Source organism: Gobio gobio (assembly GCF_949357685.1).
Source record: "Gobio gobio genome assembly, chromosome: 6".
In the NCBI taxonomy this organism is placed as follows: Eukaryota; Metazoa; Chordata; class Actinopteri; order Cypriniformes; family Gobionidae; genus Gobio; species Gobio gobio.
The window spans coordinates 28,033,997-28,052,964 of NC_137102.1; the positions used below are offsets into that span (position 1 = coordinate 28,033,997).

At 39.3% G+C, this 18,968-nt stretch overlaps 1 protein-coding gene across 18 annotated transcripts in view; it reads right to left on the reverse strand.

Moving 5' to 3' along the window:
• The window catches only part of dlg1b (discs large MAGUK scaffold protein 1b), a 314,786-nt gene that overhangs the window by 220,433 nt on the left and 75,385 nt on the right, over positions 1-18,968 (reverse strand). Inside the window, exon 1 of one of the 18 annotated variants that reach the window (XM_079820295.1) lies at positions 2,905-3,102. The exons of the other annotated variants lie outside the window; for them this stretch is intronic. The gene's annotated coding sequence lies outside the window, so the exon portion shown is untranslated. Of the gene's footprint in view, positions 1-2,904; positions 3,103-18,968 lie in introns of those variants that run through there. 18 annotated transcript variants of the gene reach the window in all.

Here is an 18,968-nt window from a genome sequence, read left to right on the forward strand (position 1 = left end):
AAAGGGGCATTACTGATCGTTGCGTCCGTTGGTGCGAGATGCATTCTGGGATACCAGTTTGTCTGAAGTCTCCTCTCGATGCATCCTCGATAAAAGGGGCGGATCAAGGACACAATTGGAACAGTACTTGGGCAGCGACTGATGACGTTTCACAAGTCCACGAGAACACAAGTACAGACAAGAACGCATATTGAGAAACGGCCCCCATTTCGCCTGGCGGTGTGCAGCGCATTTTTTGTAACAGCGCGCACGACTCCGCATCCGGAGATGAAAGAGTTCTAGGCGAATCTAGCTGAGTTTGACGTCACATCACACCGGCACCCAGTTTGCACATACAAATTAGGTGCTTATATTTACAAAATGAGTCTACAAAAGCAGAAATAAGCCCTTTTAAATAACGATCCATGTTTAATTAAAAAAAAAATCACGAAACTAAACATTTAAGAGATCGTTAATTTAGTTGTATACATGTGTGCATATATTTTGTTCTCATGTCAAAAGTAATATCAAGGTTTACTGAGTTTTACACAATCCTTTTGTAGTGTGGTTTTTGGTGAAGCGTACTAAAATAAATATCATCACTTGAGTACATTAGCCCACTTCTTCTCGACACTTTTTCCTGATGGTTTATAAAACAATTACTCCGAGTCGCCCTCTGTCGTTTGCAGAGCCAGGCGAAAGTATAAACCAGGCTTCATGCTGTCCAGTTTCCCAAACCAAGACACGTTACAGTGACACAAAATGCAAAGTTCCGCAAATTAACACAATATTCAAAATGCTTGCTATTCATATATTGTTGATAAACAGTCCAATAGGAATCAAACAATAAATATCATTTCAGCCCAAAGTCATGAGAGACAGTCCTAGAGATCAAAGACAGGACGTCAGGCTCCTGAAGGTCAAGATAAATGACAGTAAGGCCCTTGAGACAAACGGCATTAAAGCAGGATGGGAAAGACTTCCATTCAAAATGCTAGATATTGTCCAGACTTCCTGCTGCCATCTTTCTTTCTTCAATTCAGCAAAAAAGAAAATGCAATTCAACATTGCATGTTCCATCATCTATGCACACATATAAATGGCATGAAGTACTGTAATGAAGGAACTGAACTACAGCCCAGTGAGAAACAACAGTTTTTTATCGGTGTCTTTGTTGTTGTTTTTATTCTGTTAATGGTTTTTACTTTGTACAGGACATTGGTCAATGGTAGTTGTGTTTAATTGACCTAAAACCATAACATGCTAAAAAAAAAAAGCCAAATAACCAAACAGGTGATGCTGAGAATCAGTTAAATCAGGCCCAGGCCACAGAATAGGCGGAATAAGCAAATGCTAGATTATAGCCAGATAGCCTACAAATGTCAAAAAGTCAGAATCCCTCTGGTGCCCAACAAAGAAAATTAAGAAGTGGAAGAAAAAGGGGATAAAGATAAAGGTAATGTGATGTAATCAATTAACAGTTTAGGTTACCCACGTTTACCTAATTGCATAGTAGTTAGACGATGCTAGTAATGTTCGCTCATTTGAAATAGCTAGCTAATAGAGTTAACACCAGTTGTTTTTTACCTTACATTAAAATTTGTTATGATTTTTATATATGGGTCTATTTAAAGTTGTGTGATTTTAGCGGTGAGGTTGCGAATTGCAACCATCAGCTCAGTCCACTGCTCACCCCTACCTTTCGAAGCACATAGAGAAGCTACGGTGGCCAACAGAGGACAAAGATGACGTCATCTGACACTTGCCATAACACCTATTGTACTCGTTACATCATAAGAATGGCATCTACACTAATATTAGTCTCTCTGTTTATCCCAAGGTTTACAGTAGTCTGCCGGAACCAGGCTGTATCCAGATCAGATGGTGGACCTGAGCCTAGACACTACCACAATGCAGCCCTGAAGTGTCAGCAGAGACTGTGTCAACTAGACTCTTCCTTGTGACGGCCTCCTTCACTTCACTTTCCCTCTGTACAGATTAAAACATTATCAAAATGATTCCCGTTCACATGGATCCACGGAAATTACTAAAAATGCCAGATAAGTCATTTGGCAGTCATTTTGTAAAGAAAGACTATGCTCCTGCGCACACGTATTCAAACACACTTGCCTATAGACTAAATGCAAGTCACCCCAAAGTAAATAACTAATGATTTTTTACAACAGAAATTAATCAATCAAAAAAACTTACTTTAGCTGAACAATAATTTCCTATTATCAATGTAAAGCTGCTTTGAAACAATCTATATTGTGAAAAGCGCTATATAAATGAAGATTACTTGACTTGACTTGACTGAGGCAGAGAGTAGTTAGCGCTCTATTGAGCTTTTTGTCTGTTTAGGGCTACTCTACTGTAGAAACATGGTGGCGCAAAATGGCGACTTCACTTTAAGGGGACCAAGGGGGTAATCCTACACCCGGAAAGCGTACCTTCCATAGGGGTGGCCATTGCTAACCAAGCCATCACCTGCTGTTAGCATCCCATTGACTCCCATTCATTTTGGCGTCACTTTGACAGCGAATAACTTTACATCTGAGGCTTTTAAAGACTCCATTTGACCATTGTTTATTTCTTAAGAAACACTACAATGTATAAAAGGCTCCATTACCTTGTATCTTACACTATCGCCCCGTAGAAGCCGTTTTTGTAAAAATAGGCTAACGATTGCGTCATTACCACGCGACAACCGGCGCATAGTAGAGAAATTACTGTACAGACAGGAGGAGAAGCTCGTAGGCAATCTTTTACTGTCTATTAGGCAATCGGGGGGACATGGAGGAATAAAGTCCGATAAAGTCAAGGGAGAAGCATGGGGAGAAGCCCATAGAAAGCCAAAAGCACCGGGACAAAATATTTAAACAACATGATTCTGATTTCACTTTGCACAACTACTAGAAGACTTACAACTGTCAGACAGGTTGCTCACGTCCCATCTACGTCGTCAAGCTCAGTCTGAGGCTGCGCAGTACACTCAGCAATCAGGAATTGAGTGCTTCTAATTGCCTTCACTTTTCCCCGTCGAAGCCTATGGGGTCGCTGTGTCCATTTCTTTTACTGTCTATGAAGGGGACCCTTGGTGTATGTAGACAGAAATGGCTCATTCTAAGGTAATAAAAACATAATGGTTTATTATGTAAGGTATTTTTACACCACTGAAAACATAGTTATGTATATTATATTGCAATAGAGATATATATTACAATTGATCCTCATAAATATTACACACTGGATATTTAAAATAGCAACATTTTATGTAAAATTCACTTTAAAGAAGATCTACAGTTCAGTTTCATTCATGGTGAAAACATGAAAAAGTGTGTGTATATAACATTTTGTGTTTATATATTAATATGACTAATAATAATTATTATGATTATTATTATTGCTAAATAAAAATGAGAAATATTACTATTACAATAACATTCATTATTAAAAAAATAGAGCATTTAAGAATAAATTTAACAGTATAATAATAATAATAATTATAATATTTATATTTTACAGAAACTAAACAATTATGGGTTACCTGTTAATATGCAGACAGCCTATGACTAAAAATCATCAGAAAGGTCTAAGGATTTATTGTAAAAAAAAAAAAAAATTATTATAAAAATCTGTGCTTTTTATCTGTGATATCAATTTCTTAAAGTCTTTGTCTTTAATATGAAATATGAGCCTCTTATGCATCCACTGTGGGGATTAAAACTCCTGTACATTGAAGAAAAACGTATGGATTGTCATATAAATTTATTTAGAGAGAAATATTATTTTTCTTATTTTCTACCCAAAAGTTTAATTCATACTGGAGGCCAGAGGGCGCCCTCGAGCAGAAACTCCACATTTGTTAGAGAAAGTTTTCAGGAAATCCCTATGGGAAATCCCTAATGTGAAGCTTGCTGTATGTTGAATAAAAAGAAAATAGAAACGCTTTGACTGATTAAACATGAAGATAATACTTCTGTGACAAGATATGGTGCATTGAGATCTTCAAGCCTTCTCGGGTATTTTCACAATAATAAAGTACGCAGTGCTGATTGACCTTCTGTGATAAGAAGCCACATCAGCTCGACTGACTATATGAAGTGAGCTAAAACCTGTTATTAAACGTTGTATTTTGTTGGACAACATGAACGCTTCGCATTACTAGTTTGTGAAGATGTTTGACACATGTTGCTTTTTCAAGCGCATGTTATAAGTGACTCAAACTCGCAGTGCTTTCAGACAGAGCAGCATTTACTCCTGATTACAGATCAGCTCTTCACTGACACGTTGGGCATTTATTTATTTCATTAAAATCACAGCCTTTGCGCTTTCATAATCGCACATAAGCCAAATCGCGATTGCGGTTCGATTTCGATTAATCATGCAGCCCTAGTAGGCAGGAACCTAAACAACTTCACACAGTCTTTTCAACCACATAGGATCGTTATTTCTGTGCTACAGTAATTTAAGTTATCACAGAAATACTGGGATTAAAAAACAGTTTATAGTTCAGATACAAACACTGATGTCTATGGTGGCCTTCAAAATCGAGTAAATCACCAAATAAAGATTGTGTTAATTAAATCGTTTCACCAGTAGGTGGCGACAAGTGACTTAAAAAATAGTCACCGATTTAGTATTGACAATACATTTAGTATTTTAAAATAGACTTCAGCAAACACCCTTTTGACAGAACTTATTAAACGTTATTTTGTTTAATTGTCTAATCAGAATCATGATCCCTATTTAATTTTTTTAATGTGATTCTAAATTTATCCAGAATCGTGCAGAGAGTATATGAAAACAATGATCAGTGGTGGAATCCATAGTATTCACGTGTTGTCACACGCTTATAGGAACGCCCACCTGGAGGGCAAAACAAGGCTCTACTCCATTGCCCGCTAGTCATTTTTACCAGGTTTGTAGTCAGTATTAACGCTGTAAGACAGTGATATTGAAATACCAAATTCAATATACACCTTATTGATGTTGCATACTTTGTACAGGAAAGCAGACGAACACAGAATATTAGTGCAACACGAGGTTTCTCGTTAGGTGTTTTCCCCATCGAAACCATAGACAGTAAAAGAAATGGACACAGCGACCCCATAGGCTTTGACGGGAAAAATTGAAGTCAGGTAGAAGCACTCACTTCCTGATGGCTGAGCGTACTGCGCAGCCTCAGACTGAGCTTGACGACGTAGATGTGACGTGAGCAACCTGTCTGACAGTGGCAAGTCTTCTAGTAGTTGTGCAACGTCAAATCTGAATCACCGAATCTTGTAGAGACAGAGTGTGAGCAGGAGAAACTTTTGATGAATGAAGCAGGATTTGCGACATCTCTATCGGCGTTTATGCCTCCACGTCCCCCCCGATTGCCTCATAGACAGTAAAAGATTGCCTACGAGCTTCTCCTCGGGTCAATACGGTACGCAATCTTTAGCCAACTTTTTACAAAAACGGCTTCTACGGGGCGATAGTGTAAGATACAAGGTAATGGAGCATTTTATACATTGTCGTGTTTGTTTAGAAATAAACAATGGACAAATGGAGTCTTTAAACGCCTCAGATGTAAAGATATTCGCTGTCAAAATGAGGCCAAAATGAATGGGAGTCAATGGGATGCTAACAGCAGGTGATGGCTTGATTAGCAATGGCTGCCCCTATGGAAGGTACGCTTTCCGGGGGCTGGATTACCCCCTTGATCGAAACCCATTATAAAGAAAACACGCTGCGTTCATATTCTTGCCTCATCTACTCGCCTGTGTATAGTATGCATCATCAAAAAGGAGTAAACTGAATTTCTTTTAAAGAGCACCTATCATGGAATTTTGAAATTTACCTTTCATGTAGTGTGTAACATAGATCTAAGTGAACAAAAACATCCTGTGATAGCTTGAAATATGACAGTGCACCGTATATATAGTTATTTTCTTTCAAAAGTAAGAGTCGACTCGGAGTCATTTTTAAGAATCGTTAGAAGACCGAAGCTTTTTCTCTGACTAGATGACGTCAACTTGTCAAGTTATTTGAATACGATACGCCCACTTATTGCGCTCCAAGACGCCAGTGAAAACTAGAAAACATCATGGCGACGAGACGCTGTGTTCTGAAGTGCCACTCAAAAGCAAACTTCTTTCATCTGCCCAAGGATGAGCATTTGAAGACTAAGTGGCTTGAAGACAAACCATACATCGTCGCGATTGAGTGTTTATTATTAGTCGTCAAATAATGTTTCGCGATCTCAGGAAGCTTTTATTATGGACTTTTATTATGGCACATGGTTCTTCTTCGTCTGTCTGTACCATATATGGATTACATGTGCACAGAGCGCCCTCCGGCTGCCAGTATGAATTGAAAACAACACGAGACTCAATCGCTCATGATTAGGCTATTTCTGCCCAATTTGAGGAAGTATTGAATAAAAAATACTCCTCTGCTTAGAAATTTGACACAGACATATGAGAATCTATCAATATGTCTCCTCATCTGCACACTTTTGAACTAAAAGCCCTGAGGGATGTTGATTTGTCGCGAGTCTTCGTGAGGAGTTTTTTTATGAATGAGATCAGCTGAGGCTCATATTACAATCAAACAGTACCGACGCGGTTTTCATATTCATAACTCCTGACACATATTAACAAATTACTGTCATTATAAGACTTTGATGGGCGTTCCGTTTCCGAGAATATCTGCACAGACTATACCAATCACAACTGACTGGGTCATCGGACCAATCACCGCAGATTAGCGTCACGTAAAGGCGGGGTTTTGAAAAGTGAATCACTAAAGGAATCATTTGAGAATCGCTGTCAAAACAGGTAAAAATAAATGCATATTATAAGAAAACTAAAGTCTTTTTTGTCATTGCATGCATGCAAAACTGTTGTTGGGGACTTCTAAAACAATATTTGGAACATTTTAAATGCCATGATAGGTGCTCTTTAATATCACTGTTTTAGTACATTACAGCACTTTAAGGGTGGGTTGCACAAAGGATTCTTTAGCCTGTCATTAGTTCACCTCCGTCTGCGGCTTGATCAGCTCTATAACGGTTTACTGCGTAATTTATCTGTGTTTAAAATTAAGTGATGCAACGACTCGATTTAAAATAAAACCCATATCAACAAATCCTATAAACTTTGCTTAGTTTAATCCTTATTGGTGCAACTCACCCTATAGTGTTTTTCACTTGAAGCGTTTTAAAAACGTCAAATCTAAAAACGTCTTCACTGAATAGTGGTCAATCAATAAGGGTTTTCAATGACAGATTGGCATTTGGTCCCCCAATCTTGAATATTTGGTTATATTGTTGGTTAAACAAATATATTGTTCAAAGAAACAAATAATTTATATTATTAAGTAATAATAATAATAATAATAATAATAATAATAATACAAACTATATTCATTATTATTAATATTGAAGCAATTAAACTGACTCCCCAGTGGTAGTTTAACTATAAACGTCCATTATCCTACTCTGCTAAACATACATGAGTAAAAATATGTACAGCACAAAGAGCTGGTAACATATTTCAAAGTTTAAAAAAACAAAAACAAAAAAAAAAACCTGCTCAAACAGGACAATATGACAATACTGCCATAAGTAAAATAAAATAAAAACAACAACTGCTCAAACAGGACAATATGACAATACTGCCATAAGTAATTAGTAAAGTACGGCTATGTACACAGCAATACACCGAATAATAATAATAATACAATGCGGTAAACGCAACCACTCAAATGGTCGCAGAAGTCATTGTTAATCTGTGCGCTTACCTTGGTCGTAACAATACAAATGCAGTCCATTCTCTCCTATCGGACAGACCTCGCGCCTCTCAGCATCTCATTTCGCAACTCTTCTTTAACGAGAATCACGCTGAATCCGTTCATAAATGCGGAGCTCACCGCTACTCCTCAAGGAACGAGAGAAAAATAAGAGCGATCCACGTGTTTGTGTTTGCTTTCCATGATGGCCATGTCGATGAAGTTCACGAGAGAGGGAGAGAGAGAGAGACGCGCACACGTCTCCAAATAAACCCGAAAGTGCACAGCATCACAACACACGAGGTTAGCTCAAGCTGCTACATTAATCATCTCACTAATTCAATTCTGCAGAGTGAATACCTTTACTTCATTGCGACTATCAACCGTTTTTTTTAAGAGCTGTAGACAACGTGTGTCTGGAAGTCCATGCCCACATTCTTGGATTCAGCGCAAAAAAACGTAACCTTGTGAATTACGAAAGGATCATTGTCTAAAACGCTTTTTTCTTCATGGCAGAATGCTGTTTCCACGATGTCTAATATAGAGATAAGAGACATGTCAATCAGCATCAGATAACATCAAAAATGTCCATGGAGAATTGTGACCCATGAACCAACTTTAATACATTGTTAAAGACCACATTAGCAAGCAAAAACGTTATTGTCGCTGCATGATCTCAAAAGATAACTCATTTCAGAGTAAAAATCATCTGTTACAATTGTAGGATGAATGGCATTTCTAAAACTGACTCTTCAAGCTAATCAACACTTCAGGAAATTACCTGAACTTTATCATGCTAGTAAAATGTGAGTTTGAGTTTCTGAACATTTTAAAAATGACTACAATGATGACTGAATATTGATTCATTCACAACTGAATATGCCACATCCTGTAAAGACTGACACCAAACTCCAGATTTGAAAGTGACAACTGATACAGGAGAGAGAAATCCAGACACCCCACAGAGAAAGTGTTTTGGCAGATCTCAAGCACGTTCCCAGCAGATGCAGCCCCACCATCAGTCACCTCACCTCACACACATTTTAACACTGAGCCGACGGTGTAAAAGCAGCCTTTTTATAGCTCGTAGCCTCGTACTGTAGATTGCCCTGAAATACAGAGTAAGAATAAATATTTAATGTGCACAGTGATTAGCCCTTCCCTTCAGAAGCAGCCTCTCATGCTGTGGTTGCATAAAGGTTTTTGGACCAAAGAAAACAAAAAGAACACGGGGTAAGCATCTCTTACCCAGTTTTCAACAAAATAGTGCTAGTGGTGGTGCTCATGAAGTCTGAACTTGGCCGGTGAAATCCAAAGCACTTAGAAACAGCTGACGTTTCCTCTTACTTGTGAGCTGAACGTTGATTTACAAATACAAATTTCTTTGCAAACATTTTTTTAAACATCTTAACATTCTAAGCATCTTTATTCCATTATGAGCTGCTTTTTATACAAAGGTAAGTTAATATATAATATTAAAATTCATAGAAATAAGTTAACGTTATTGTTAATAGTACAATAACGCAACATACTGAACATAAGAAAGGGATGTCTGACAACTAAGTGTGTGTTGCATCACCACAGAGAACACTGATTGTAATGGGAGGGATTTTGTTTTAGTTTTTTTATGCATTTAAGTTTTTGTTTTTTTGTTTTTTACCACACGGACCTGTGTTTTTAAAAACTTTATTACACGGCTGTGGAATACTTGATTCTGATTGGTCAATCGCACATTCCAGCAGTATGTTATTCCCAGATAACAACCGCAAAAATGAATAACACACCGCTCATCCGGGTACTACGAGTTGTCTTGACCGGTACTACTTATATGCTTAACGCTAATTGCTAATTGAGAAAAAAATTCCGGCAGATTATGATAATTATGAGCCAGGAGAGCTCAATAAAGGTGCTACGCTCCTTTTTATGCATCCGTTCAGAATTCAAGCGGCCAGACTTATTCGGTAGCCAGCTATATGGCTATCAGGGCTGGTGTCGTCAGATATTTAAAAAAGTTCTCACTCTAAAAAAAAAGGCTCGTAATCATAGGGGAACCTTTTTTAGTGCTATATAGCACCAATTTTGCTGCTTCAGTGGTTCTTCAGCGGTTCTTCAGAGGTGCTATATTGCACCTTAGTCAAAGAAACGGTGAAGAACCTCTGAAGAACCGCTGAAGAACCAAAATTGGTGCTATATAGCACTAAAAAAGGTTCCCCTATGATTACGAGCCAAGAACCATTTTTGGTGCAATATAGGACCTTTTTATTTTTAGAGTGTACATATTAAAGAGTGCAACCTTTAACTCCAGCAATGCCGTTTTTAAATGTCCAATTAAACAAATTCACAAAATTGGTAAGGATATTAGTCAGCATCATCCTCCGATCTGAACAGCAGACATGGACCTAATAAGACATTCGGACGTGCTGTCACCAGACACAGCCACTGATCTCGTTCGGAAAGTTTGGTTTGATGTACAACGACATCTGGCAAGAAGGGACTCGTTTATCATAAAATGCGACGGCAACGGTACCGAGTACATTACTCTGTCCCATAATGCAGAGACCAAGAACCATAAAGACCCGTGCAAAGAAAATGTTTTTTTATAACTTTGTGTCATGGCTTAAGGTGCCTTGAAGAGCTTTTTTCTTCCCTGAAAAGTTAGAATTTTTCAACTTACAAATGAGCTAATAAAATATACTAATTTACTTGAGACAGGTAGCCGTGTAATAAGCGGGATAATGTACATCCAGCTGGTTATCGTAGAATAAACCTCTTCAGAGTGACGCAAGACCCCTCCGCGGTCCTGATCACTCTGTCAGGGTTTATTCGGCGATAACAACCGCCTGGATGTACATTGTCCCTTACTTAAACTGACTGGCGGAAGCTAGATATTTTACTTTATAACGTTTTAAATATGGATATTTTTCTAACAAAAACCCATCGATTTGCTTCAGAAGGCCTTTATTAAACCCCCAGGAGCTGTGTGGAGTATGTTTATGGTGTAACAACAATGAGTTTCGGAGAATAATTAATTCAAATGGTGTAAATATTCATGAGTCTATGAATATGATTTGCTTGTTGTACAGACAATTAGGGATGCACCGGTTGACCGGCCAAAAACCGGAAGGTTTTTGCTTCTAGCGTGCGATCGGCAACCGGCCGATTTATCTGGAAGTGCGCCCGCGTGCACATACGCCTATATTGCAATCATTCGCGAACATGTCACTTGTGTGTTACAAACACAAACTGGAGAACTGAGGGAAGAGACGAGATACGCTGAAGGGAATGAAGAGCCGCTTTCCTGCGCGAGCTTACCCGCATGCACAAGTGTAGATAGTGGCCGTTTGTTCAGCTCAGCTTCTCACGTGTTGGATCGGATGAGAACAAAACAGACTAACTTGTGACAAAGCCGAAATACTTCTTTTTGTAGCCAAAAGAAGAACATGCATGCACTTTAGAAATGAAATACTATCAGTTCTGTAGCCTATAGGATGATCATTTTTATTTGGTAACACTTTAGAACAATGGTCATTAGTTAAAATTAGTAACTACATTAGTTAACATTAACTAATAATGAACTGCACTTATAAAACGTTTATTAATCTTTGTTAATGTTAATTTCAACATTTACTAATGAGAGATAACTGCATTATTAAAATCTTGTTAACATTAGTTAATGCACTGTGAACTAACATGAACAAACCATGAACAGCTGAATTTATATTAACTAACGTTAACAAAGATGAACAAATACAGTAACAAATGTACTGCTCTTGGTTAGTTCATGTTAGTTAATACATTAACTAATGTTAACTAATGACCATTATTCTAAAGTGTTACCTTTTATTTTACCTTAAAATTACTTTGACTTAATTTGATTTAAAAAGCACCTGCTGTAGCATCTTAGTTTTTTTTCGTTGCACTAAACATAATTTGATATAACATTTTGGAACAATTATATACTTTGGTTTTATTTAATTTCACTGGTAAAGACTTTTTTTCTTTACACTGAATTTAAAAACAAATGCTGATTAAACTCCTTAAGCTTCATGAGCACGTGCACGGGTTGAAGCGCTATTTTTAGCACGAGTGTAATGTTTGTTAATAGATTTAACGTAAAAAAACATCATTAATCTTGACAAACTATATATCATTCTAAAGGTCTAAACCTCAAGCATCGAGGACAGACCACTGTTTTTCAATGAAAAGCTTATAACGGCTGTATTTTTGCATGAATGTAAGCAATACACATCAAAACAATTGATAAGAAAAAAAGAGCACATACCGTAGTTTCCTAATTACGAGCCACACACGCATCCAGTGCTAAAAGTTCCAGAATGAATGGAAAGGTGAGGGTCCACTGAATAACATCCCATAGAGCAGGGGTCGGGAACCTTTTTTGACCAAAGAGCCATTTTTTCATTTTTGGTTAATGCATTTTTCCAAAAGAGCCACAGAAAAAAATAATATTAAATTATTATTAAAAAACATGCTTTTTTCCCCAATAAAATTTCAACAATAGTAATTATTAGGTCCATAACTAAAAAAACACATATGCAGAAAACAATAAATAAATTGCAATATGGAATTAATTGTGCAGGGCTTTGTGAGGTTGAGTTATAAATCCGCTTTGTGTGTGTGAACATCTACTGCGTTTACGTGAATACTCGACTTGGCATTTTGATATATTTCTGTAGTCTATTAATCTGACGTGCAGCCGAGGACAAAGCTGTGCTTGTCCGTGTTGCGCTCGGAGCGCGTGCACAACATCCTGTCAGTAATTCAATTGTCTTTCGTGACTTATCACGCTTTTATCATTCATTTTCGTCAACTGAAATCTGCGTGGATTATCATAAATACACATTTATTTATCACAAGGGTCTCTGCGGCAAAAGCGAAAGTACCCGCGGGTGAAATGTTTCGAAATGTCTCTTTCCACAACAGACCACCAGTTTCAATAAAAGGATATATTAAAGTTTGTATAGCCTACTTTTATATTTTCGCTGCTGTTCTAAAAATGGTTTTCGGTTACCTTAAACAAGCCACAGCTGCTTGAATCCCAGAGCAGAAGCTGTTACCACAGAAACGCAAGTGGTTATTGTTTGCTGTCGCGAGACTCGCGACTCGCGACACTCGCTAACAGCACTGAACGTGCGCGGCCGGTACAACTTGAATATTAGTTATTATCATACGTTTCATTAACTTCGGTTGGCTGTACAACAAGGGAATTGTAATTGGCTGCTTTTTTTCTGCAGAGAGCGGATCTCTGTTGATGTGTCTAATTTTTTTTTATCGATCATTTACAGGGTGAGAGATGAGCCACATTATTTTTGTCAAAGAGCCAGGTGTGGCTCGCGAGCCATAGGTTCCCGACCACTGCCATAGAGCATTTTAATCCAACGAAACAATAACGGTGTAATATTGATGGTTAATCCTTTGTTTACATCGCATTTCCGCGGAGCGGAGTATCATACTAGACTGTTATGCAATAAAATAATGCACCAAAAACCGTCTCCCGGTAGCATAAAGTGGCATGGGTTTAAAGCTTAGAATGTTACGAACATATTACAACTAACCCCACTCAAAAACATGCAAAGATAGCCGCGATATAGTCAAAAATATCCAACCATAGCACTCGTTTTGGCTGATGTCATGACGTGCTCATCCAATGATAATGTCTGTTTATCTGGAGCCAATAAAAGCATTGAATCGTCATGACTGACAGAAAATGTAGCCAATGAACACACGATTCCAACGAGACCTCTCATGTGTATATTTGTCACATGGGCGTGAATATTTATTCATTTGAATGTGGCGCGCTCTCCCACGAGAGGCTGAGACAAGTCTGTGTGACTGTGACACACACACACACACACCCCTCCCCGTCATCTGACAGCTAACAGCTAACGGGCTAGTACAGACGGTCTCTTTGTAGTAACTGTTTGCTAATCTTACTAACTGGACGGAATTTATTATCCAATGGATCGTCAAAAAAAGTTTTTATTGTGCTGAAGATGCTTTATTTGAGCTCACTCGAAGCAGCTATGTGGGAAACATTGAGGAGAGTCAAGACAGCGATGACGGTGCTTGTTGACAGAGCTGATCCAATAACATACCGGTGAGTTGCTATGTGTAGTTGTTTATGATTGTGAGCAAAACAATACGGATTCAATTCAATGCAATTATTGGGTTTAAATAAAACAACTACAGTATACAAAGCTACGATTCACACGGGGGAAATATGCATATATATGTAAGAGAAAACAAACAATATGGTACAAACAAGGAAAAATCAAACTTAACGAATAATATGAAGGAGGAGAGAATGATGGAAAGAGAGAATTAGCGAGAGAGAGAGAGAGAGAGAGAGAGAGCGAGAGAGAGAGAGAGAGAGAGAGAGAGAGAGAGAGAGAGAGAGACACTTCACAGCCCTTTCACAAGAGACCTCAAGAAATGAACAGTCCCGTGAACAGGAATAATTCAGACAACCTTTTACACACCGTTTGATTGTGAAATAGAATACTTGCATTACTATGGCTTCCCGTGTGTAAGTGTCTGAGTTCGAATCGTCAGGGGATTTTGGAACGGATCTCCGGGTCCCAGGAGAATTTCTCTGAAGCTTAGGAAAAGTCATTAGAGGAAGCTGTCAGTCTTTCTCTCCATGGTGGGGGATGCCTTCTCTCGTGGTGGCGAAAAAGCAAAGAGTTAATGGTCGGTTCCCGTTCTTATAGATGGGATGGCAGACGCCCAAAGAGTTCAACGGTCCAATCTCTTGCGGAGACACGATGGCGCCTCGGATCTAATCAGCGTAGATAATTACGTCAACACACAGGCCCTTTTGTTTAAGTATGATTTGATTAGAAAAGTCACGAGAGCTGTGAGGAGTTCAGGCTTTGGCCATCCTGCCAGATGGCTGATTGAATCAGTACTGTTACAATGGTGGATGGATGCACTTTTTTGAGCTTCAAACTCAATGGACCCCGTCACTGCCATTATAAAGCTTGGAAGCGTCAGGATATTTATTAATATAACTCCAATTGTGTTCATCAGAGAGAAGAAAGTCATACACTCCTAGGATGGCTTGAGGGTGAGTAAATCATGGGGTAATTTTCATTTTAAAGTGAACTGCTCCTACAACCTACACATCCCAACATAAACACTCGTTATTATAGTGTATGTTCACAAACCACTATAATTTGATCAGGCAAGCATATGCGTGATTTGGCAAGCCAGCCAATTCAAATAATAAATAGCCTAACCATTGCCTTACCTAATGCTGAAAAACATGTTTTCTTCAAAGGTGCCCTGCCATACATTTTTCATTACTTTTGTGGTAATGTCTGAAGTTCTACCATGGACTCTGTAACATTTCTTGTGGAAAAAATGCCTTGGTTACCAAGTGTGGTATAGAAAGCCTGCAGGAAGACTCGATTTGCACCAGTTCTCATTAATATTCAACAAGCTAAGCTGCTTGACTCTGATTGGCTAACAGCTAGCCAATAAGAGCCTGGCTATCAGCATCCTTTAACCAGTGCAACAAGTAGAGGTATATATTGTCCGCCGGTAATTATCAGAAAATAAGTCCCTTATATGTGCATTATTGAAGTTCTATTCGTGCATAGCGCACAAGCCCGTTGACGTTCAGCCATCCTTGCAGTATACGAAAACTGTCACTGAGCTAGACGAATTCTGTGGGCGCGGTTTCAACTGGGCGAGCTCATGAATAGTAATGAGCTCAGGCAACACCACGTCAGACTGACAGGCTTTTGAAATTGGCCTGATTTCTCCGCTTATTTCTTTTCAGTGGCTAGAGCTGACAGAGGAGGTAGCAGTTCATTTTCACATTCACGACATAACACAAACACAAATGGACTTAACATATTTCTAAAAAGTAAAAACGGTTTATGTGGTAGGGCACCTTTCAAATTCTCTCAAGAGCACAATCAGCAAATTTGTTTATGTTCATCTGTTTATGATGAGAGTATTCACTAGAGTGCAGAATTGTCAGAATTCAAAGAATTTAGAGTTCACTGAACAAAACTTTGGCATATCAGTGATTACTAATCTTAACACCTCTGATTGGCCATTGCATTCATAAGCTCAACAGAGCAGATCTAAATTTAATGTCGCAATCGACAGTTTTAATAACATTTTTACATTATTACTAGATTTAGTTTAAATGTGCAGGTGCATTTTTGTCCCAAGCACCTGTTCATTTTTGACCCATGGCCAGGGGAAGGCTAAGCCTATGGGAAAGTTCCTTTTAAAAAGTAATGCTTTACAATATTGCGTTATTCCCTAAAAAAAAGTAACTAATTTGGTTACTTAATTACTTCTCATATACTTTCACGTAACTTTTTTCACCTGTTTGTTTTTTTAAAAACAAAAACAAAAAAGTTCTATTTTTGCCAAATGTAAAGGCCCTTTCACACTAAGGGCCAGATTTACAGATTTACTTGCGTTACTTGTTTGAAAAAGTAACTCAGATTGTAATTGTAAAAGCAATGCATTACTTTACTCGTTTCTAAAAAAAAGTAATCTAATTACTAGGGCTGTCACGATTAAATTCGAGTACTCGATTTTAAAAAATCCAGTAAAACACTTTAGAATAATGGTCATTAGTTAACTACATTAGTTAACATGAACTAATAATGAACTGCACTTATAAAGCATCTATTTATCTTTGTTAATGTTGATTTCAACATTTACTAATGCTTTATTAAAATCTTGTTAACATTAGCTATTGCAGTGTGAACTAAAATGAACAAACCATGAACAGCTGGATTTATATTAACTAACGTTAACAAAGATGAACAAATACAGTAACAAATGTATTGCTCATGGTTAGCTCATGTTAGTTAATACATTAACTAATGTTAACTAATGACCATTATTCTAAAGTGTTACCAGAAATCCTTGATTGCAATTTACCCATGTCAAGTAACCGGCAAAATACAAAAGTGGCGCTACACTGACAAGAATTTATGAACCGCATTATCAGACCGATTTCGAAGGCTGCACAATGTATTAAAACCAGTTAAAATCCATACTGTAATGCTATTGTGAATTCACAAACTCCATCTCTGAATATGCTGCGAGTTTGGGTTACTTATAACGTTCATCTGTTGTCTTAGTTTCCCACCACTTGTCTGTTTCCTTGGTTACCCTAGTTAGTTAAGTTCTGTTCAGCTGTGTTTAGTTAATTATCTAGTTTCTGTCTCCTATTTAAGTTCTTCTTGTTCACTCAGTTTTTGTCTTGTCACTGTTATGTTAAGTTGGATTCCCGTTGCCTGTTTTGAGTTCTTTGAGAAGTTCAGATTGAAGTTTATGTTCGCTTATTATCTCTTCATCTTCATCCTGTTCCTGTGCACACCAAACGTTACAGATAACTAGACCAACACCACAAATGGCTGAAAATAACCTCTTTACCATCCGCCAGAGCGGTCATCCTTTGGAGTGGTATGTGGTGGAATTTTGTGAGTATTGCTATCTGGCGAGCTGGAGTGATCAGATGGTCAATGCCTGCTTTCGGATGGGACTTGACGATGACTTATTCCATGTCCTTTCTCCTGCCGATTTGTTATATGTCTGTAACAGACTTCATTAATTATGTCCTTTATTTAAATGGCTCTGATTTCATAGTTGAAGTTGTTTATGAGGACAATCATCGTCCGGTCCCTACCCGAAAGCATGTAGGCACTCCAGCTCACCCTTAACCCTCACCCTCCGCATACCAGTCCATTGTGACGACCACTCTGTCACCGTCACCCCATTCCACTCCAGCCAAGTGGACATCTCCTGTCCCCGCCTACAGCCCATTGGCGTCTCCTGTCCCCGTGCAGAGTCCAATGGAGAATCACTGGCTCCAGAGTCCAGAGAGGGCTCCAGCCCTTGACCAGCGTCCAGAGAGGGCTCTGTCTCCTTCCGTGCCCAGTCCAGAGAGGGCTCTGTCTCCTTCTATCCCGAGTACAGAGAGGACCCAGTCTCCTTCCGTGCCCAGTCCAGAGAGGGCTCTGTCTCCTTCCATCCCGAGTACAGAGAGGGCTCCAGCCCGTGACCAGCGTCCAGAGAGGGCTCCAGCCCGTGACCAGCGTCCAGAGAGGGCTCTGTCTCCTTCCGTGCCCAGTCCAGAGAGGGCTCTGTCTCCTTCTATCCCGAGTACAGAGAGGACCCAGTCTCCTTCCGTGCCCAGTCCAGAGAGGGCTCTGTCTCCTTCCATCCCGAGTACAGAGAGGGCTCCAGCCCGTGACCAGCGTCCAGAGAGGGCTCCAGCCCGTGACCAGCGTCCAGAGAGGGCTCCGTCTCCTTCCGTGCCCAGCGTCCAGAGAATGCTCCGTCTCCTTCCGTGACCAGCGTCCAGAGAGGGCTCCGTCTCCTTCCGTGCCCAGTCCAGAGAGGACCCAGTCTCCTTCCGTGCCCAGTACAGAGAGGACTCCGCCTCCTGTCTCCTGTCCAGAGAGGACTACGCCTCCTCTCTCCAGTCCAGAGAGGACTCAGCCTCCTGTCTCCAGTCCAGAGAGGACTCCGCCTCCTGTTACTAGTCCAGAGAGGACTCCATTTCCTGTCCTCTCTGGACTAGTGACAGGAGGGGGGGGGCTGCCCATCCACGGAGGCTGGCCCTGAAGGGTCTGCACCACCATGGCTCCCTGAACTGCCCGAGCCCTCGTGGCCTACTGAGCTTCTGGCCCCTCCGTGGCCTCCTGAGTTTCCAGCACCTCCGTGGTCTCCTGAGCTTCCAGTGCCTCTATGGTCCCCTGAAGCACTGGCACCACCTCCGGATCCTTGGTCCTCAGTCCTCAATTCAGCTGTTAATTATCTAGTTTCTTTCTCCTATTAAAGTTCCTCTTGTTATTTGTCTAGTCACTGTTATGTTAAATTGGATTCCTGTTGCCTGTTTTGAGTTCTTTGAGAAGTTCAGATTAAAGTTTATGTTCGCTTATTATCTCCCGAGTCTTCATCCTGTTCCTGTGCACACCAAACGTTACAACTCAATTAATTGTTAAAATAATCTACCGATTTTTCGATTACCAAAATAATAGTTAGTGACAGCCCAACTAATTACGTAACTTGCGTACTTGTAATGTGTTTCTTCCAACACTGCCCACAACTAGCCTTGTTATAAAGTAATGAGACAAACCTCTTAGCCTCTCAGAATATAAATACATTACTGTCTAAAAAAAACAATTTACACAATCCCCATTAACTGACTCACTTAA